General features: G+C 37.4%; 1 long non-coding RNA gene across 2 annotated transcripts in view; it reads right to left on the reverse strand.

The window, feature by feature from the left end:
- LOC140677629 (uncharacterized) overlaps positions 1-24,641 on the reverse strand; it is a 100,135-nt gene that overhangs the window by 40,289 nt on the left and 35,205 nt on the right. For both annotated transcript variants that reach the window (XR_012049417.1, XR_012049418.1), the window contains exon 4: positions 9,212-9,279. This is a non-coding gene — a long non-coding RNA (uncharacterized lncRNA). The remainder of the gene's footprint in view (positions 1-9,211; positions 9,280-24,641) is intronic.

Consider the following 24,641-nt stretch of genomic DNA (forward strand, 5'->3'; position numbering starts at 1 on the left):
TGCTCAATTATTGCCTCCGTAAATAAAACTTCGGCATTTATCACATCCAAAGAATCTGTTTGGGCGACGAAAAACGTTGAAAGTTTTCCACTTGTATCGCTAGCAACGGCATTAGACTTGTGTTTTTTTGTCCCAACGTGGTCTTTTACATCGCTAATTCCTCCGTGTCCGATGGAAAAATCTTGTCTGCACAAGGTGCAATTCGCGTAGTTTTCACCCTTTTTGGAACGGATAATTATTCCCGGATAGGCTTTTGAATATTCTTCATGGAATGACTGCAGTTTTCTTTTCGGTTTAAGACTGGTGTTGTACCGAAATCTGTTACCCATCGGAATTTGTAACTCCAGGGGGCGATGTTCCCATGACGTTTGTTTGATGGTTAAACGGCAAGCCCAAAGAGGAGGAGAAGAAGAACGCTTGCGTAAATGGCGTAAACTATCCTTAATGCTGAAACGTCAGTTGTAAGTATTTCAGCATTAATAAATGACACATATTCTGGAAATCAATGACTTGCTTTCATTATAGTATGAGTCCATTGTATCAGCTGTTGATTCTCTCTCACACACATACATTTTCCGGATTAAAAGCTATCATGGAATGAAACGTCAGTTGTCAGAATTTCAGCATCAATAAATGACACATATTCTGGAAATCAATGACTTACTTTCATTATAGTATGAGTCCATTGTTATTATTAATGCTGAAATTCTGACAACTGACGTTTCAGCATTAAGGATAGTTTACGCCATTTACGCAAGCGTTCTTCTTCTCCTCCTCTTTGGGCTTGCCGTTTAACCATCAAACAAACGTCATGGGAACATCGCCCCCTGGAGTTACAAATTCCGATGGGTAACAGATTTCGGTACAACAACTCGTATGCGATTTTTCTCCGGCTGATTCCATGATCGTTCGCTCGTTTGGAAACAATGGCCTCGTGCTTGGCAGCGGTGCTATAAATAGCCTCGCGCATGGCATTCGGAATGGCTCGATAGGAAGTTACGGGAAGCAGTGTCGATTGTCATTGTTGTTACGCGATTTCGTGAATAAAACTTTTTAAAAAATATATTTTTTTAATTAATGAAAAACCGTATTTTTTATCACTGCAACCGTAACCCGGAATAGGTTGATGAAAACCGTAGTAATTACGGGAAAACCGGAGTAGTTGGCAGGTATGCACCATATATTTTACAGTAAGTCTGGCAACTAAGCTGCCATTTTTTTTCTGTAAAAAACTGGCAGCTGAGTTGCCAAAATAAAATTAAACAGCAGTACTGTATTTGTATTTACAGTAATATGTTGTCAATAATAATAATAATAAAATAACACCATATATTTTACAGTAAAAGTCTGGCAACTAAGCTGCCAGTTTTTTTTCTGTAAAAAACAGTGGTCAAATCCACCATTTTTTTTTACTCTTTACGTTAAAAAAAAGTAAAATATTTAAATTCATTAATTATTTACTGTTACAAGCAGCCCTGACTGCGGTGGGGCCCTTAATGAACACAAGTTTGACACCCCTGGTTTAGTGGGACAGGCCAAAGTTAAGTCGGAGAAAATGCTGTCCTTTAATAAATGATTTAATGTTTCTCTCCGGCCCGGTAGCAAATGCTTCACAGACCGATACCGGTCCCCGGACCGGTGGTTGGGGTCCACTGCTTTACAGGACCACACGTGTATAGGCCTCTCGTCCAGGCCCTGTCACATTTCACACGTGTGATTGTGACCTACTGGCATGCTTTTATTTTGAAGTCATGACTATTCCCGGTTATAGGTTATCTTTACACCGATGGCCTGGATTGTTCATAAAAAAGAAAGGTGAGCATATAGTTCACCAGCAAAAGCTGGCTAATGTTTATGCTCGTTGGCAAGTTATTAACACGCAGATGAACGCTGCGCAATATTTCTTCCATGAAGCAGAGTGACTATCATGCAAGTTGTTGTTGTTTTTACTGCACACGTGCACAAACAGATGCTGCAGAGGCCTTGAGGGGAAGCCAGAAACCTTCCACTCATTTAGCATGCCAACAAGATTTAAAGTCACTTTTGGGTTATCGTTGAACATGCATCAATTCAACTGTGTGAGTTATTAATGAGCACAGATGATTGGGCATTCATGGATTATTCCAATATTTATGAGGGTATTAAGAGTTTGTTTTCTTCTGGGGGAGTGGTGGGGGTTAATTCATAATTTAGATGCATTTAGCTTGTGCTGATGACGGCCCTGCACTAAAGTGAAACGATGTGGAAAAGTGTGACGGTCATTAACCTGTTGCTGGTGGATCCTTCTCTGATAATATTTGATGTATTTTAGACGTAAAGCACTCGTCATTTGGAATGGAAATAGCTCATAAAATGCATGATTAAATGTGGATCTCTTTCCATTGAAGCGTAATGGCAGACTGATGAATTACTCTTCTTTTGAATATTTTAGGAAATAATATATTTTTTCTAAAGGAAAAAAACATTTTAAGATGTTATTAAATTATGTTTTTTTGTTGTTGCTACAAACATATTTAACAAAATAAATTCAATATATTTATGTAACATTTATTCCACTTAAAAAAAATAAAATACACACACAAGAAAATATTTTCGTTGTATTTAATAATATTTTATTTATGTATTATTTAATTTTCCTAAATATTAACTTCATTTAGTTGCATTTTTTAAAGGCCCATATCTCCATTGTTTGTTGTCAGAATGTATTTAATTTAAACACACATTTATCGCTATTAATTCACAGCAACTTAAACAAAAAAATATATATATATTTTTTCTGCTGTAAAAATATCTTAGACAAAATGAAATTCATCATATTTACGTAACATTTATTTCACTTTTTCTAAAAATAAAATATTTAAAATTACACATTCAAAACAATATTTTTGTTTTATTTAATAGTATTTTGTTTTTGTATTATTTCATTTTCCTAAATATTAATTTTAGGCACATACCTGTAGGTCCATTGTTTGTTGTCAGAATGCACGTTGGACAACAGACATAAAAACACTGGCACTCGTTCCAAATTAGAAATTAATAATTTAAACATAATTTATTGCTATTAATTCACAGCAACTTTAAAAAAAATATATATATTTTTTCTGCTATAAAAATATTTTGGACAAAATTAAATTAAATATATTTACGTGAAATTGATTTAACTTTTTCTAAAAATAAAATATTTACAACTACACATTTAAAAAAATATTTTTGCTGTATTTAATAGTATTTTATTTTTGTATTATTTCATTTTCCTAAATATTTATTTTTTTCATTTATTTTTTTTGGAGGCGCATACCTGTAGGTCCATTGTTTGTTGTTAGAATGCACATTGGACAACAAACATAAAAACACTGGCACTCTTTCCAAAATAGAAATGAATCATTTAATCATTTAGGAACTTAAAAAAATATATATATGTTTTTTTTCTGCTATAAAAATATCTTAGACAAAAGGAAATTCAATATATTTACATAACATTTATTTCACTTATCTAAAAATACAATATTTACAATTACACATTTAAAAAATATTTTTGCTGTATTTAATAGTATTTAATTTAATTTTCCTAAATATTAACTTTATTCTGTTTTTTTTTTTGGAGGCGCATACCTGTGGGTCCATTGTTTGTTGTCAGAATGCACTTTGGACCACTGACATAAAAACACTGTCACTTGTTCCAAATTATAAATTAATTATTTAAACATAATTTATTTCTATTAATTCCCAGCAACTTAAAAAAATTAAATATATTTTTTTCTGCTATAAAAATATCTTAGACAAAATTAAATTCAATATATTAACGTGACATTTATTTAATTTTTTTCTAAAAATACGATATTTACAATTGCACATTTAAGAATATTTTTGCTGTATTTAATCGTATTTTATTTTTGTATTATTTCATTTTCCTAAGTATACATTTTTTTCATTCAGAATGCACGTTGGACAACAGACATAAAAACACTGGCACTCGTTCCCACTTAGAAATTAATCATTTTAAACATAATTTATTGCTATTAATTCACAGCAACTTAAAAAAATATACATAAATATATATTTTTTTCTGCCGTAAAAATATCTTAGACAAAAGGAACACTTATCTAAAAATAAAATATTTACAATTACACATTTAAAAAATATTTTTACTGTATTTAATAGTATTTTATTTTTGTATTATTTAATTTTCCACAATATTAATTGTATTCTGTTTTTTTTTTTTTGGAGGCGCATACCTGTAGGTTCATTGTTTGTTGTCAGAATGCACGTTGGACAACAGACATAAAAACACTGTCACTTGTTCCAAAATTAGAAATGAATCATTTAAAAATAATTAATTAATTCACAGCAACTTAAAAAATAAATTAAAAAAATGTTCTGCTATAAAAATATCTTAGACAAAATGAAATTCAATATATTTACATAACATTTATTTCACTTTTTCTAAAAATAAAATATTCACAATTACACATTAAAATTTTTTTTTGTGCTGTATTTAATAGTGTATTATTTCTGTATTATTTAATTTTCCTAAATGTTAATTTTATTCATTTATTTTTTTGGAGGCGCATACCTGTAGGTCCATTGTTTGTTGTCAAAATGTATATCGGACAATTTACAGCAACTTAATACAAATGTAACAATGACATTTTATTTTATTTATTAAAAAATAATAATTATTGTGAGTCGGACAACAATGTAATACAAACAAATCGAATTCCTCTCTTTTTTGGCTTCAGTAGTATTCTTTATAATTTGTATTCATTTTTTTTTTCAATTTTCAATGTTTCTTTGTGGTTGGTGTGTGTGTGTGTGTGTGTGTGTGTGTGTGTGCGTGTGGTTAATGTATTATACAAAGTGCTCAGATCAGCCATTAGACCCCCTTTCCACCCAATTCCATCAGTCAATTGTGGCTCTTCTCGGGGGCATTTATCATTTTGACAGTTGCAGATAAGGCAATTATTTTCCTCTGGCAAGTACAAAATGTAGACAAGTGCTTCTGTGACACGGTGTGTGCGTGTGTGTGTGTGTCACATTATGCTTGCTACAAATTTGCCTTTTATGTGTTTGAACTTCTTTTTTGTGTAGCAAACAAGCCACTATGTTTTTTTTTGCATCTTTGTGACTTGGTATATTATCAAAACATCAAATATGTAATGAAGTGATGTTTTTTTCTACTAATAAATCATCATGAACTGCAAAATAAGTGCTGCAAATTCAGCACACACACCATTGACCTTTTAAACGTTTGCATACACAATGCACACATGCTGCAGCTGCTTTCTGCAATCTATTTTCTTTGCCGCTAGAGGGCAGCACAAGACAAGTACATTATAGCAGGCCTTCATATGGATTATACTTCATTTATTGCACCGGCACCTTTCACTCAGAGAAAAAACAATATTTTGCAACAACAGTCAGACACACACATTCCTTACATTTTCTTTAATGAAATATTGTTATCTTATGTTCTATGTATCTAACAACTTGACATATACTGAGATGATACAGATAAATTAGTTTATTTGACTAATATGTGGTCTAAATTGAAGTGCATGGGGAAAATGTTATTTTTTTGTCTTTTAAAATTACTTGAATTTCATTTGAATACGTGTGGCTGTTTCTGGCCCTGAGGCTCAGCTCGAGTTAATAAAAGAGTGAGCAAGCAGAGGAGGATGAGGATGACGTGAGGTCTGAGCTCTCCTAGTTCTCAGATTGTTTTTGTTTTTTTTAAAAGTAGTGATGGAAGATTTGGGACTAGACTGTGTCCTCCCTTGGCTGTCAGCACATTTTAATGATCGTCCAGCCAGGTCCTCCCTCAAAAAATAACCTGAATACCTGGCAGCATAGGTCAGTTGCACTGAATACATATGTTTGTATGTTTTATTTAAGGCTGTGAAAGTTAACGCTTTAACTCATGCAATTAATTAAAAAACAAATCGCATTACTTATGTTTAAACGTGGAATAATCGCGTAATTTATTTTGACTGCACACTTTCTGAAAGGTGGAGCAGGTTGCTTTACGGTCAGTGATCAGGTCACTGGTGGCAAATTTCACTTCAAAATAAACCCCTGATGGCACTTTATATAAAACTGCTAGCAAGTTTTGAACAAATAAATGATGTGTATCCAAGTAAAACATTTTTAAAAATTACATTCTGACAATACAATTGCATTGGTTTCAAAATATTGGGGTCTTTTTATTTTTTTTATTTTTATTAATTTAAATCACACACACAAGTCATTTACTGCGATTAATCATGATTAATCTGATTAAAAATTGTAATCGTTTGACAGCAATAGTTTTAATGCAATTTCCGATAAAAGTACGATTCATTGGAATAAAACATTGTATTGATTCGTTACTCAGGCTACACAAAATGTGTCTAATAAAATCTTTACAAATTTCTACAAGGCTGAGCCTGAAGACTTTAGTGTCTACTGAATATTTTAATGACAGTAATTCATTAATAAATAATTACGCATCTTCAAATGATTGTTTTTTATATATATTAAGTTTTGTTATTATATAATTTCAGACACCAAATCTTATTATTTTCATTATTACTTAATTATTTTCATAAAATAAAATGTATAACATGTACTTTAAATCATTTTAAATAATTTATCATTATTTTTTGATACAATAAATGTATTTAATAAATACATTTAAAATCTAAAATATATTTTAAATATTTGTATTTTTTTTGTATTAAATGACTATAATAAAAAGGATGATATTTCAGTCAGGTCATCACACATACACACAAAATAAATTAAATGACTTTCAAATGACTTTTTATTTATATTAAGTTTTGTTATTTCATTTCAGACACCAAATCTTATTATTTTCATCATTACTTAATTATTTTCATAAAATAAAATGTATAACATGTACTTGAAATCTTTGTAAATATTTTTTTTTTTTTGATGAAATAAATGTATTTGATTAATACATTTAAAATATATTTTAAATATTATTATTTTTTTAATTTTTATTAAATGACTATAAAAAAAGGACAATATTTCAGTCAGGCCATCACACATGCACACAAAATATATTAAATTACTTTTAAATGACTTTTTATATATATTAAGTTTTGTTATTATTTCATTTTAGACACCAAATCTTATTATTTTCATTATTACTTAATTATTTTCATAAAATAAAATGTATAACATGTACTTGTACTTTAAATCTTTTTAAATAGTTTATTATTATTTTTGATAAAAAAAATGTATTTAATAAATACATTTAAAATATATTTTAAATATTTGTATTTTTTTTTTGGTATTAAATGACTATAAAAAAAAGGAAAATATTTTAGTCAGGCCATCACACATGCACACAAAATAAATTAAATTACTTTTAAATGACTTTTTATATATATTAAGTTTAGTTATTATTTCATTTCAGACACCAAATCTTATTATTTTCATTATTACTTAATTATTTTCATAAAATAAAAATGTACAACATGTACTTGTACTTTAAATATTTTTAAATATTTTATTATTATTTTTTGATAAAATAAATGTATTTAATAAATACATTTAAAATCTATTTAAAAAAAATTATATATATATATATATATATATATATTTTTTTTTTTTTTAAATTAAATGACTATTAAAAAAAGGACAATATTTCAGTCAGGCCATCACACATGCACACAAAATAAATAAAATTACTTTTAAATTACTTTTTATATATATTAAGTTTTGTTATTATTTCATTTCAGACACCAAATCTTATTATTTTCATTATTACTTAATTATTTTTCATAAAGTAAAATGTATAACATGTACTTGTACTTTAAATCTTTTTAAATAGTTTATTATTATTTTTTGATCAAATAAATGTATTTAATAAATACATTTAAAATATATTTTAAATATTTGTATTTTTCTTTAATTAAATGACTATTAAAAAAAAGGAAAATATTTCAGTCAGGCCATCACACATGCACACAAAATAAATTAAATTACTTTTAAATGACTTTTTATATATATTAAGTTTAGTTATTATTTCATTTCAGACACCAAATCTTATTATTTTCATTATTACTTAATTATTTTCATAAAATAAAAATGTACAACATGTACTTGTACTTTAAATATTTTTAAATATTTTATTATTATTTTTTGATAAAATAAATGTATTTAATAAATACATTTAAAATCTATTTAAAAAAAATTATATATATATATATATATATATATATATATATATATTTTTTTTTTTTTTTAAATTAAATGACTATTAAAAAAAGGACAATATTTCAGTCAGGCCATCACACATGCACACAAAATAAATAAAATTACTTTTAAATTACTTTTTATATATATTAAGTTTTGTTATTATTTCATTTCAGACACCAAATCTTATTATTTTCATTATTACTTAATTATTTTCATAAAATAAAATGTATAACATGTACTTGTACTTTAAAACTTTTTAAATATATATATATATATTTTTTTGATAAAATAAATTTACTTAATAAATACATTTAAAATATATTTTAAATATTTGTATTTTTTTTTTGTATTAAATGACTATAAAAAAAGGATACTATTTCAGTCAGGCTATCACACATGCACACAAAATAAATTAAATGACTATAAAAAAAATATATATATAACAATTAAATGACTATAAAAAAGGACAATATTTCAGTCAGGCCATCACACATGCACACAAAATAAATTAAATGACTATAAAATTAAATGACTATAAAAAATTTAAAAAAAAAAAATACATTAAATGACTGTAAAAAAGGGACAATATTTCAGTCAGGCCATCACACATGCACACACAAAAAAGAGCCATCTTGAACAGATTTCAAATCCTAGTCCCAGTCCTAGTCTTAACCCGAGAAAGGTCCACTGAGGAGTTTTTTTCTTCGAGGTAAAGCTCAACGACATCAGAGATGCGCAGGAAACGACATTATTGCACAGACAGAGTCTTCACGAGGCCGCCGCCATAAATCAGACGGCGAAAAAGAAGGCCGAGGCCTTTATGGGAGAGAGCGCCGCCCATATATTGACTGGCCATCATCACGGGGCCTCCTGTTCCTGGCTGGATTGTAAATCCATTTTCTAAAAAGATATAGTGGACCTGCCTTGTCCGCTACTAAAGCACACATGTGGAATACAAGTGCAGACTGCAGCAGACAATCAGAGAGATGAGACTTTCAAACGGGCTTACCTTCTTTTTGGAGTAATGCGTCCTGCCGTCTTGCTCGGCCAACATGCAAGGAACAAAAAGTTGTCCGCCTGAAAGAAAAAGAGAGAGAGAGAGAGTGAGCTCGGTGTCTTGAAACTGGCCCGTCTCAGACTTTGGTCTCGCCCGGCTGGCTGGCACAAGGCATCTTGGGGTCATCAAACAGCGAAAAGTTGTCGACTACATTCGGGACTCTTGGTGCAAACAAATGACAACCAAACACGTCAACACACGATCCCAAACTAAATGGCTTGAAATGTGAATATATTTTATTACAAACCACAGCTTTTACATGAAGCTAAACAAAAATGTACCTTTATCCACATTGACTTGTCAAATATGTGTTAGATTACAGGGCAATGCGTATATTGTATTGTGCACTTATATTGCCATATATCAGCTACTGTGTGGAAGTGTGGGGGAACACATATAAGAGTAACATAAAGGCATTGTATCAACTACAGAAAAGAGCTATAAGGATTATTCATAAAGTAGATTACTTAGAACACACTAACATATTATTTATTAATTCTGGTTTATTGAAACTACAAGAGCTAGTTAAGTTACAGATAGAGATGTCCGATAAATGCGTTAAAATGTAATATCGGAAATTATTGGTATCGGTTTTTTATTATCGGTATCAGGTTGTTGTTTTTTTAATTTAATTTTTTTTATTAAATCAACATAAAAAACACAAGATACACTTCCTTCTGTTATTACTATTCTGGTTCCTACATTATATATCAATACAGTCTGCAGGGATACAGTCCGTAAGCACACATGATTGGTCCACTAATAGTACTAACCTTTAACAGTTAATTTTACTAATTGTCATTAATTTCTAGTTTCTATGTAACTGTTTTATATTGTTTTACTTTCTTTTTAATTTATTTATCTTATTTTATTTTATAATTTTTTTTTTTTAAAGTACCTTATCTTCACCATATCTGGTTGTCCAAATAAGGCATAATAATGTGTTAATTCCACGACTGTATATATCGGTTGATATAGGTATCGGTTGATATCGGTATCGGTAAGTAAAGAGTTGGACAATATAGGAATATCGGCAAAAAGCCATTATCGGACATCCCTAGTTACAGACATTATGTGTTATGTTTAAGGCTAAAAGTAAAACATTACCAGCAAATTTACAAAAAATGTTTGTCATCACTTCTGAGAATGAAGAGCGTCGAAGAAAAGGTCATTTCCAACATCAGTATTCAAGGACAACTTTAAAACAAATGTGCATATCAGTGGCGGGGGTTAAACTATGGAATTCTCTTTACAATGAGATAAAAGACTGTAAAAATATATTCCAATTGAAAAAAATATATAAAGACAGAACAATAAGATCATATGGACAGCCATAAGTGTTTACATTTTGCTTAATATTTATTAATTTACTTGTTTTTTTATTTGTTTTGTATCATCCCGTAAGGTGTATATTACTTTTTTTGTTCGGTTTGTACTTCATGAAGTTTTGCACTTGTTTTGTTTGTTTTCATTATATTTGGATATATTTGTTTGGTTTGTATGATATCCATTAAGTAAGACTACGCATTATGTTGAAGGGGGCAGGAAAATATAAGATTTTTCTTCATCCTGCTCCTTCTCCGGCATTGGTGTGTAAATGTGTGTTTAGTTTCTGAGTAGAGATGTCCGATAATATTGGCCTGCCGATATTATCGGCCGATAAATGCGTTAAAATGTAATATCGGAAATTATCTGTATCGGTTTTTTTTATTATCGGTATCGTTTTTTTATTTTTTATTTTTTTTATTAAATCAACATATAAAACACAAGATACACTTACAAATAGTGCACCAACCCCAAAAACCTTCCTCCCCCATTTACACTCATTCACACAAAAGGGTTGTTTCTTTCTGTTATTAATATTGTGGTTCCTACATTATATATCAATATATATCAATACAGTCTGCAAGGGATACAGTCCGTAAGCACACATGATTGTGCGTGCTGCTGGTCCACTAATAGTACTAACCTTTAACAGTTAATTTTACTAATTTTCATTAATTACTAGTTTCAATGTAACTGTTTTTATATTGTTTTACTTTCTTTTTTATTCAAGAAAATGTTTTTAATTTATTTATCTTATTTTATTTTATTAATTTTTTTTTAAAGTACATTATCTTCACCATACCTGGTTGTCCAAATTAGGCATAATAATGTGTTAATTCCACGACTGTATATATCGGTTGATATCGGTATCGGTTGATATCGGTATCGGTAATTAAAGTGTTGGACAATATCGGAATATCGGCAAAAAGCCATTATCGGACATCCCTATTTCTGAGGTTTAATTGTCTATTGATCAAAGATGCACATCAATGAACGAGATGAATAAAAAAATGTAATGAAATGAAATTAAAACTTTAGGGACTTTTACTTCAGTGGGGAAGTCTTTACAAAAAAGTATTCTATTCTTAGTGGACTATTTTGCAGAACTCCACAGAAGAAGTACAACTGTAACAAGCTCTAAAACAACAACAACAAATATGGCGGATCAAGTGAACGTAAAAACAGCACATTTTGACATTCTTATAGCACAGTGCCATAATTGTCTTTCATGCCCCCCCAGGAAGAAGAAAACATTTTTGCGTCCCCCAACTCTCCGCCGTGGGTAGATATAGTATCATTTGTCTATAATTGTTTTTTTTATTAATATTTGTATGCTTACTATGGTATATTATTTATTTATTATTTATTTGTTCACTGTTCTGTTACAGAGAACAATCAATCTCAATCAATGTTTATTTATATAGCCCTAAATCACAAGTGTCTCAAAGGGCTGCACAAGCCACAACGACATCCTCGGTACAAAGCCCACATACGGGCAAGGAAAAACTCACCCCAGTGGGACGTCGATGTGAATGACTATGAGAAACCTTGGAGAGGACCGCATATGTGGGAAACCCCCCCCCCTCTAGGGGAGACCGAAAGCAATGGATGTCGAGTGGGTCTGACATAATATTGTGAGAGTCCAGTCCATAGTGGATCCAACATAATAGTAAGAGTCCAGTCCATAGTGGGGCCAGCAGGACACCATCCCGAGCGGAGACGGGTCAGCAGAGCAGAGATGTTCCCTGCCGATGCACAGGCGAGCGGTCCACCCCGGGTCCCGACTCTGGACAGCCAGCACTTCATCCATGGCCACCGGACCTGTGCCCCCCCCCCCTCAAGGAAAAGGGGAGCAGAGGAGAAAAGAAAAGAAACGGCAGATCAACTGGTCCAACAGGGGGGCTATTTAAAGGCTAGAGTATACAAATGAGTTTTAAGATGGGACTTAACAAGGAAATGGGGGCCTTTATTTGGGTATAAATGTCACAGGTTATATTACCAACAACATCGTTGACAATATGGCATGAAAGTAACTCTCCACATTTTGTATACTATCATTAATAAGCAGCGTAAGCGCGTGGTCACACTCGCTCTGGTGGCGGCGGATGCAAAGAATTGCTATTGCGACATCCGGTGGACACATTTGGAACAGCATTATTTTTCATTCAAAAAACGACTGCTCATTTTTGTACTTAGCAAAGTCATTTCGAGGGCCGGGTGAAAACCTGTTTGCTGATCCGTTTGACACCCCTGGTTTAGAGGATTATTAGTGAATTTAATGACCACATCTATTATTTTGAAGATAGCCTGAGAAAAGCATTTACTACTCATGTTTTTTGTGCACAAAATGCAACAAAATTCTCATGATGCTAAATATACACCATAGTGCCAAACGTATTTGGCCACTCATCCAACTGATGAGAATCAGGTGTCCTAATCACTAATCACAGGTGTACACAATCAAGCACTTAGGCATGGAGACTGTTTCTACAAACATTTGTGAAAGAATGGGCCGCTCTCAGTGATTTCCAGCGTGGAACTGTCATAGGATGCCATTTGTGCAACAAATCCAGTCGTGAAATGTCCTCGCTCCTAAATATTCCAAAGTCAACTGTCGGCTTTATTATAAGAAAAGGGAAGAGTTTGGGAACAACAGCAACTCAGCCACAAAGTGGTAGGCCACGTAAACTGACAGAGAGGGGTCAGCATAGTGCAAAGACATTCTGCGCAGTAGTTGCTACAGAGCTCCAAACTTCATGTGACCTTCCAATTAGCCCACGTACAGTACACAGAGAGCTTCATGGAATAAGTTTCCATGGCCGAGCAGCTGCATCTAAGCCATACATCACCAAGTGCAAGACTGCGAGGGGTCAGCGGATGAATCACGCTTTTCCGTCTGGCAATCGGATGGACGAGTCTGGGTTTGGAGGTACATTTCGGACTGCATTGTGTGAAATTTGGTGGAGGAGGAATTATGGTGTGGGGTTGTTTTTCAGGAGTTGGGCTTGGCCCCTTAGTTCCAGTGAAAGGAACTTTGAATGCTCCAGGATACCAAAACATTTTTGGACAATTCCATGCTCCCAACCTTGTGGGATAGAGTGTCCGCCCTGAGATCGGTAGGTCGTGAGTTCAAACCCCGGCCGAGTCATACCAAAGACTATAAAAATGGGACCCATTACCTCCCTGCTTGGCACTCAGCATCAAGGGTTGGAATTGGGGGGGGTTAAATCACCAAAAATGATTCCCGGGCGCGGCCACCGCTGCTGCTCACTGCTCCCCTCACCTTCCAGGGGGTGATCAAGTGTGATGGGTCAAATGCAGAGAATAATTTCGCCACACCTAGTGTGTGTGTGACAATCATTGGTACTTTAACTTTAACTTAACAGTTTGGAGCGGGCCCCTTCCTCTTCCAACATGACTTTGCACCAGTGCACAAAGCAAGGTCCATAAAGATATGCATGACAGAGTCTGGTGCGGATGAACTTGACTGGCCTGCACAGAGTCCTGACCTGAACACCTATGGGATGAATTACAACGAAGACTGAGAGCCAGGCCTTCTCGACCAACATCAGTGTGTGACCTCACCAATGTGCTTTTGGAAGAATGGTGGAAAATTCCAATCAACACACTCCGCCACCTTGTGGACAGCCTTCCCAGAAGAGCTGAAGCTGTAATAGCTGCAAAAGGTGAACCGACATCTAGAAATGTCCGATAATGGCTTTTTTGCCGATATCCGATATTGTCCAATTCTTAATTACCGATTCCGATATCAACCGATACCGATATATATAGTCGTGGAATTAACACATTATTATGCCTCATTTTGTTGTCATGCCCAGCTGGATGCATTAAACAATGTCACAAGGTTTTCCAAAATTAATCAACTCAAGTTATGGAAAAAAATGCCAACATGGCACTGCCATATTTATTATTGAAGTCACAAAGTGCATCATTTTTTTTTAACATACCTCAAAACAGCAGCTTGGAATTTGGGACATGCTCTCTGTTGTGTTTATGTCGTGTTACGGTGCGGATGTTCTCCTGAAATGTGTTTGTCATTCTTGTTTGGTGTGGGTTCACAGAGTGGCGCATATTTGTAACAGTGTTAAAGTTGTTTATACGGCATATATTATGTAAATGCACCGGCACGCTGTAAGTATGGAGGAAAAGCAGACGTGACGACAGGTTGTAGAGGACGCTAAAGGCAGTGCCTTTAAGGCACGCCCCCAATATTGTTGTCCCGGTGGAAATCCGGAGAAATTCGAGAGAATGGTTGCCCCGGGAGATTTTCGGGAGGGGCACTGAAATTCGTGAGTCTCCCGGGAAAATCGGGAGGGTTGGCAAGTATGCTGTGCACCAGTGCACAAAGCAAGGTCCATAAAGACATGTATGACAGAGTCTGGTGCAGATGAACTTGACTGGCCTGCACAGAGTCCTGACCTGAACAACCTTTGGGATGAATTAGAATGGAGACTGAGAGCCAGGCCTTCTCGACCAACATCAGTGTGTGACCTCACCAATGCGCTTTTGGAAGAGTGGTGGAAAATTCCTATAAACACACTCCGCAACCTTGTGGACAGCCTTCCCAGAAGAGTTGAAGCTATAATAGCTGAAAAAGGTGGACCGACATCTAGAGATGTCCGATAATGGCTTTTTTGCCGATATCCGATATTGTCCAACTCTTAATTACCGATTCCGATATCAACTGATACCGATATATATAGTCGTGGAATTAACACATTATTATGCCTAATTTTGTTGTGATGCCCTGCTGGATGCATTAAACAATGTCACAAGGTTTTCCAAAATTAATCAACTCAAGTTATGGAAAAAAATGCCAACATGGCACTGCCATATTTATTATTAAAGTCACAAAGCGCATTATTTTTTTTTAACATGCCTCAAAACAGCAGCTTGGAATTTGGGACATGCTCTCCCTGAGAGAGCATGAGGAGGTTGAGGTGGGCGGATTGAGAGGGGTGGGGTTTGGGTAGGGGGTAGCGGGGGTGTATATTGTAGCATCCCAGAAGTTAGTGCTGCAAGGGGTTCTGGGTATTTGTTCTGTTGTGTTTATGTTGTGTTACGGTGCGGATGTTCTCCCGGAATGTGTTTGTCATTCTTGTTTGGTGTGGGTTCACAGTGTGGCGCATATTTGTAACAGTGTTAAAGTTGTTTATACCAGTGGTCCTCAACCACCGAACGATTGGTACCGGGCCGCACAAGAAAAAAAAAAAAAAAAAAATGTTTTTATTAATTTTTTTATTAAATAAATAAATAAATGATAAATGGGTTGTACTTGTATAGCGCTTTTCTACCTTCAAGGTACTCAAAGCGCTTTGACACTACTTCCACATTTACCCATTCACACACACATTCACACTGATGGAGGGAGCTGCCATGCAAGGCGCTAACCAGCACCCATCAGGAGCAAGGGTGAAGTGTCTTGCTCAGGACACAACGGGCATGACGAGGTTGGTACTAGGTGGGGATTGAACCAGGGACCCTCGGGTCGCGCACGGCCATTCTTCCACTGCATAAAAACCCAATATATACACTAAATATCAATGTATATCAATACAGTCTGCAGGGATACAGTCCGTAAGCAAACATGATTGTATTTCTTTATAATACAATCCCCCCCCCAAGCGTTGACCAGTCCGCAGCTACAAAAAGGTTGGGGACCACTGGTTTATACGGCCGCCCTCAGTGTGGCCTGTATGGCTGTTGACCAAGTATGCCTTGCATTCACTTGTGTGTGTGAGAAGTCGTAGATATGTGATTGGGCCGGCACGCAAAGGCAGTGCCTTTAAGGTTTATTGGCGCTCTGTACTTCTCCCTACGTCCGTGTACACAGCGGCGTTTTAAAAAGTCATAAATGTTACTTTTTGAAACCGATACCGATAATTTTCGATATCACATTTTAAAGCATTTATCGGCCAATTATATCGGCAGTCCGATATTATCGGACATCCCTACCGACATCATATTGAACCCTATGGGTTAAGAACGGGATGGCACTTCAAGTTCATATGTGAGTCAAGGCAGGTGGCCAAATACTTTTGGCAATATAGTGCATTTCCCTCCAACATTGACTAGAAGTGAACGGAAGTTATCGCTCGCCCTAAACTTCCTCATTAGCTTGTGCACGGCGGTGATGAATCCACCACTAACAGTAAAACACACATGCATGCAAAGGGGCCATCCCTCAGAAGCATCGATTCCCTTCCCAGTTCTGTTTTATTCCTCCTCCCCCTCTTCTTCGTCTTCTTCTCCAAACTCTTTCCATCCATTTGAAAGTGAGCGAGGTGACGACGTCGGAAACATTTGTCAGCGTGCTCGCCTGGCTGAGCAGCATAGATAATGGAGGCCTGAGTTAAACACACAGCAACGCCAGGCGCGGAGAACCTGCCTCTGCACTGAGCATGTGCCATTCTTCACGCTTCTGCCGTCTGACTAAGCGTTTTGGAGCAAATAAGTATTCCCATGAGGCCGTGTCTCGCTTTAAGGTGCAGAATTCGGCCGACGTTTCAGCGTGCGGTCCAATGAGCCTCGCTATTAAGGACAGTCGGTCGGACAAGGGCTCCCTTATTTATTTGGGTCCCTTCAATATTCCTGGTTTGCCGGTTCCGCTTCACGGGCCGTCCTATTATTGCGGGGTGTTGAACGGGACGGGATCGCCCTGTCTGCTTCCGTTAATTAGAGCCACTCTTGCTCCTCCGAGCAAAAAAAAAAATAAAGAGCCAGAATGGATTTCACGATTATTGGACTGGTGTGTTTCATGACAAAAAAAACCCAAAACTATTTTTATTTTATTTTTTATTATTATTTTTTAAGAATTTATTAATCAATCCAACAAAACAATACACATCCATCCATCCATCCATCTTCTTCCGCTTATCCGAGGTCGGGTCGCGGGGGCAGCAGCCTAAGCAGGGAAGCCCAGACTTCCCTCTCCCCAGCCACTTCGTCCAGCTCCTCCCGGGGGATCCCGAGGCGTTCCCAGGCCAGCCGGGAGACATAGTCTTCCCAACGTGTCCTGGGTCTTCCTCGTGGCCTCCTACCGGTCGGACGTGCCCTAAACACCTCCCTAGGGAGGCGCTCGGGTGGCATCCTGACCAGATGCCCGAACCACCTCATCTGGCTCCTCTCCATGTGGAGGAGCAGCGGCTTTACTTTGAGCTCCCCCCGGATGACAGAGCTTCTCACCCTATCTCTAAGGGAGAGCCCCGCCACCCGGCGGAGGAAACTCATTTCGGCCGCTTGTACCCCTGATCTTGTCCTTTTGGTCATAACCCAAAGCTCATGACCATAGGTGAGGATGGCAACGTAGATCGACCGGTAAATTGAGAGCTTTGCCTTCCGGCTCAGCTCCTTCTTCACCACAACGGATCGATACAGCGTCCGCATTACTGAAGACGCCGCACCGACCCGCCTGTCGATCTCACGATCCACTCTTCCCTCACTCGTGAACAAGACTCCGAGGTACTTGAACTCCTCCACTTGGGGCAAGATCTCCTCCCCAACCCGGAGATGGCACTCCACCCTTTTCCGGGCGAGAACCATGGACTCGGACTTGGAGGTGCTGATTCTCATCCCAGTCGCTTCACACTCAGCTGCGAACCGATCCAGTGAGAGCTGAAGATCCTGGCCAGATGAAGCCATCAGGACCACATCATCTGCAAAAAGCAGAGACCTAATCCTGCAGCCACCAAACCGAATCCCCTCAACGCCTTGACTGCGCCTAGAAATTCTGTCCATAAAAGTTATGAACAGAATCGGTGACAAAGGGCAGCCTTGGCGGAGTCCAACCCTCACCGGAAACGTGTCCGACTTACTGCCGGCAATGCGAACCAAGCTCTGGCACTGATCATACAGGGAGCGGACCGCCACAATCAGACAGTCCGATACCCCATACTCTCTGAGCACTCCCCACAGGACTTCCCGAGGGACACGGTCGAATGCCTTCTCCAAGTCCACAAAGCACATGTAGACTGGTTGGGCAAACTCCCATGCACCCTCAAGGACCCTGCCGAGAGTATAGAGCTGGTCCACAGTTCCACGACCAGGACGAAAACCACACTGTTCCTCCTGAATCCGAGGTTCGACTATCCGGCGTAGCCTCCTCTCCAGTACACCTGAATAGACCTTACCGGGAAGGCTGAGGAGTGTGATCCCACGATAGTTAGAACACACCCTCCGGTTCCCCTTTTTAAAGAGAGGAACCACCACCCCGGTCTGCCAATCCAAAGGTACTGCCCCCGATGTACACGCGATGCTGCAGAGTCTTACCATGAATTGATAACGTTGACCCCGACTTAAACAAGTTGAAAAACTTATTGGGGTGTTACCATTTAGTGGTCTATTGTACGCAATATGTACTGTACTGTGCAATCTACTAATAAAAGTCTCAATCAATCAATCAATTCAGAACAGCAATAAACAGAGCAATTGAGAGGACACACAAACATGACACAGAACAATCTAAAAGCAGTGAAAAAAAAAAGAATATTATCAACAACAGTATCAATATTAGTAACAATTTCAACATAGCAGTGATTAAAAATCCCTCATTGACATTATCATTACAGACATTTATAAAAAAATCAAATATGAACAATAGTGTCACAGTGGCTTACACTTGCATCGCATCTCATTAACTTGACAACACATTGTGTCCAATATTTCCCACAAAGATAGAATAAGTCATATTTTAGGTTCATTTAATAGTTAAAACAAATTTAAATAATGGATCCCATATTCCAATATATGACTCCTTGTTATCTAAACTAAATGCAGTTTTTCCTACTGATATCATCTCCATAGCTTGTGTATACCAGTCAGAATGTGTTGGACTATCCATTTTTTTAATATTACCCTTTTTGTTATTTTGCATATTGTAAGAACTGCATTTAAAAAAAAAAATCAAAGATAAAAAAAAGACCAAAACTAGTTTGATCTTATAAAAGTACCTTGTACCCATTTTTAACAAGTCATCAACATGATTTTTATTCACTTGAGCCTGCAAAACCGCTGTAGTTTGCATGCCAGGCCACTAGTTGGCGACGTCATCTAAAGCAGTATTTCAAGCAACTTGTTAGGCCACTCAAAAAAATGTCTGTTTCTCAGCTGGGGTCCGTATGGGGGTCCTTGTGGTTAGAGTGTCCGCCCTGAGATCGGTAGGTCGTGAGTTCAAACCCCGGCCGAGTCATACCAAAGACTATAAAAATGGGAGCCATTACCTCCCTGCTTGGCACTCAGCATCAAGGGTTGGAATTGGGGATTGAATCACCTAAAATGATTCCCGGGCGCGGCCACCGCTGCTGCTCACTGCTCCCCTCACCTCACAGGGGTGATCAAGGGTGATGGGTCAAATGTAGAGAATCATTTCACCACACCTATTGTGTGTGTGTGTGACAATCATTGGAACTTTAATCTTTAATTAATCTTTAAAATTATTTTTATTCACTTGTGCCTGCAAAACCGCTGTAGTTTGCATGCCAGGCCACTAGTTGGCGACGTCATCTAAAGCAGTATTTCGAGCAACTTGTTAGGCCACTCAAAAAAATGTCTGTTTCTCAGCTGGGGTCCGTATGGGGGTCCTTGTGGTTAGAGTGTCCGCCCTGAGATCGGTAGGTTGTGAGTTCAAACCCCGGCCGAGTCATACCAAAGACTATAAAAATGGGAGCCATTACCTCCCTGCTTGGCACTCAGCATCAAGTGATGGAATTGGGGGTTGAATAACCAAAAATTATTCCTGGGCGCGGCCACCTCTGCTGCTCACTGCTCCCCTCACCTCCCAGGGGGTGAGCAAGGGTGATGGGTCAAATGCAGAGAATAATTTCACCACACCTAGTGTGTGTGTGACTATCATTGGTACTTTACTTTACTTTAAAATGATTTTTTTTCACTTGAGCCAGCAAAACCGCTGTAGTTTGCATGCCAGGCCACTAGTTGGCGATGTCATCTGAAGCAATATTTCGACGACATTGTTGGGTCGCCAAGAAATGTCTGTTTTGGGGTCCGTACTCGGTTCGATAGGCGCCGATCCAAGCCAAGCACCCACGTGAGATGGTGGCAACTCTCAATCTTTAATATAATTTAAAAAAAATCAATCTTGTTGTTGTTAAATTTGTGGCATGTTTAGTTCGCTTCACACAGTAAAAAAGTCACAAATCATATAGTCTTTAATTATCAAAGCCTAACCTAGATTTCATTGTGCCCGATAAATAAACTCATGACACACTCCTCTTGCCTTTGAACACATTGCATAGGAGCGAATGAAGGGCATACTTACCGTATTTTTCGGACTATAAGTCGCAGTTTATTTCATAGTTTGGACGGGCTCCAGTGCGACTTATTTATGTTTTTTTCCTTCTTTATTATGCATTTTCGGCAGGTGCGACTTATACTCCGAAAAATACGGTACTCAACAGCCATACATGTCACACTAAGGGTGGCAGTATGAACAACACCAACACTGTCATAAATATGTGCCATATAGTGAAACCACACTACACAACAACGGCAAACACATTTTGGAAGAATATTGAATGTTCTGAACTCCTGGTCATATTCAAAGTCCTCATGTGTCCAGGGACATATTTCCTGAGTTTATAAACCTAATATACATTTTTTTTTAAATGAAAGAAGATTTTGTGATGCTAAAAAATATCGACGAGATACGCTCCTGTACTTGGTATCATTACAGTGGATGTCAGGTGTAGATCCATCCATGGCATTTGTTTACTTTCAGGCACGCTATCTTTTGTTAGCGGTGACGGCGGTGAGCTACTGTATCCTCCTGCGGTGTGTAGTGAAGCATGTTTAGCTATTCCTCGTCCTGCAGGGAGGATACTTGTAAGAAACGTACTTTATTTGTCGCCATGGAGGCGAGGATTAGTGATTTAGAAGTAGCTACAACACCGCAGACTGCGGACGGACTTTAGCCGCTAGCTAGCCAGCCATGTCTTAAAGCACCTCTTCCTGAGAGCGTTTCAGTGTTATAACTTCACCTTTATTGTTAGTTTTCAAGCCAAAATTAGTCCGTTCTCCCTTTTCTGTCTACACACTGTGTCTGCTTGTAAGTACTCGGTGATTGTGCGCTGCCGAACATGCTCCTCTGCTCGTAAAACCAGCAAAGTCACAACGTGACAATGACGACTGTGCAAGGGGCCGATACTTTTTAGAGGCGGTATAGTACCGACTATGATTCATTAGTATCCTGGTACTATACTAGTACCGGTATACCGTACAACCCTAACAGGACTGTTAATGTCCAAATGTCCGCGTTTACACATAAACAATAATAGTCAACAACTAGAGATGTCCGATAATATCGGACTGCCGATATTATCGGCCGATAAATGCTTTAAAATGTAATATCGGAAATTATCGGTATCGGTTTGAAAAAGTTAAAATGTATGACTTTTTAAAACGCCGCTCTACGGAGTGGTACACAGACGTAGGGAGAAGTACAGAGCGCCAATAAACCTTAAAGGCACTGCCAATCACATTAATATCTACGGCCTTTCACACACACAAGTGAATGCAACTCATACTTGGTCAACAGCCATACAGGTCACATTGAGGGTGGCCGTATAAACAACTTTAACACTGTTACAAATATGCGCCACACTGTGAACCCACACCAAACAAGAATGACAAACACATTTCGGGAGAACATCCGCACCGTAACACAACATAAACACAACAGAACAAATACCCAGAACCCCTTGCAGCACTAACTCCTCCGGGACACTACAATATACACCCCTGCTACACCCCACCCCCCCACCTCAACCCCGCCACCCCTAACCCCGCCCACCTCAACCTCCTCATGCTCTCTCAGGGAGAGCATGTCCCAAATTCCAAGCTGCTGTTTTGAGGCATGTTAAAAAAAAAAAATGCACTTTGTGACTTCAATAATAAATATGGCAGTGCCATGTAGGCATTTTTTTCCATAACTTGAGTTGATTTATTTTGGAAAACCTTGTTACATTGTTTAATGCATCCAGCGGGGCATCACAACAAATTTAGGCATAATAATGTGTGTGTGTGTGGGGGGGCGTGGCCTGCGGACCTGCAGCGAAGCGGGGTGTGCCAGGACCGGTTTCGAGATTAGCGACAGGTGCGTGGATAGCACACCTGGGCTGGCTTATCTAATCACCGGTCGCTCTGTTAAAGGGCAGCAGCCGGGAAGGAGAGGGGTTGGTTGATGGTGGAGAGAAAACCCGAGCACTAACAAGAGTGAGGGCGAGACGGACAGAAATGACTGAAAACGAACACAACATTTTTTTATTGCAAAATACATCATTGTTCAGAAAGATGAACTAGGCAGTCATGTCCGTAATAAGCGGTCTGAAGAACCCGGAAGAGCAAGTCTTCCACAATGTGTTAATTCCACGACTGTATATATCGGTATCGGTTGATATCGGAATCGGTAATAAAGAGTTGGACAATATCGCATACTTGCCAACCCTCCCGGATTTTCCGGGAGACTCCCGAAATTCAGCGCCTCTCCCGAAAACCTCCCGGGACAAATTTTCTCCCTCCAGCTCCATGCGGACCTGAGTCCGCTTTCCCACAATATAAAGATCGTCTACAGTAAAGCAGTTTGTCCGCCGTAAACAGCAATGTTGTGACACTCTTAAACAGGACAATACTGCCATCTAGTGCATTTGATGAAAGCACTTTTGTGCGTGCCACACATCAATGCATAATCAGAGAGGGTGTTCAGCATGGTTAGAAAGATAGTGACAGAGAATAGAACAAGGATGGACAATTCAACCCTTAACTCAACAATGAGTAGATGAGTGTTATGTGTGTGTATATGTGTAAATAAATGAACACTGAAATTCAAGTATTTCTTTTATTTATTTATATATATATACACACAGATATATATATATAGAATTCACTGAAAGTCAATTATTTCTTGTATATATATATAAATATCCATCCATCCATCCATCCATTTTCTACCGCTTATTCCCTTCGGGGTCGCGGGTGTATATATATATATATATATATATATATATATATATATATATATATATACATACATACATACATACATACAGGTAAAAGCCAGTAAATTAGAATATTTTGAAAAACTTGATTTATTTCAGTAATTGCATTCAAAAGGTGTAACTTGTACATTATATTTATTCATTGCACACAGACTGATGCATTCAAATGTTTATTTCATTTAATTTTGATGATTTGAAGTGGCAACAAATGAAAATCCAAAATTCCGTGTGTCACAAAATTAGAATATTACTTAAGGCTAATACAAAAAAGGGATTTTTAGAAATGTTGGCCAACTGAAAAGTATGAAAATGAAAAATATGAGCATGTACAATACTCAATACTTGGTTGGAGCTCCTTTTGCCTCAATTACTGCGTTAATGCGGCGTGGCATGGAGTCGATGAGTTTCTGGCACTGCTCAGGTGTTATGAGAGCCCAGGTTGCTCTGATAGTGGCCTTCAACTCTTCTGCGTTTTTGGGTCTGGCATTCTGCATCTTCCTTTTCACAATACCCCACAGATTTTCTATGGGGCTAAGGTCAGGGGAGTTGGCGGGCCAATTTAGAACAGAAATACCATGGTCCGTAAACCAGGCACGGGTAGATTTTGCGCTGTGTGCAGGCGCCAAGTCCTGTTGGAACTTGAAATCTCCATCTCCATAGAGCAGGTCAGCAGCAGGAAGCATGAAGTGCTCTAAAACTTGCTGGTAGACGGCTGCGTTGACCCTGGATCTCAGGAAACAGAGTGGACCGACACCAGCAGATGACATGGCACCCCAAACCATCACCCAACCATGCAAATTTTGCATTTCCTTTGGAAATCGAGGTCCCAGAGTCTGGAGGAAGACAGGAGAGGCACAGGATCCACGTTGCCTGAAGTCTAGTGTAAAGTTTCCACCATCAGTGATGGTTTGGGGTGCCATGTCATCTGCTGGTGTCGGTCCACTGAGATCCAGGGTCAACGCAGCCGTCTACCAGCAAGTTTTAGAGCACTTCATGCTTCCTGCTGCTGACCTGCTCTATGGAGATGG

This window comes from Nerophis lumbriciformis, linkage group LG39 (genome assembly GCF_033978685.3).
Source record: "Nerophis lumbriciformis linkage group LG39, RoL_Nlum_v2.1, whole genome shotgun sequence".
Classification (NCBI taxonomy): domain Eukaryota; kingdom Metazoa; phylum Chordata; class Actinopteri; order Syngnathiformes; family Syngnathidae; genus Nerophis; species Nerophis lumbriciformis.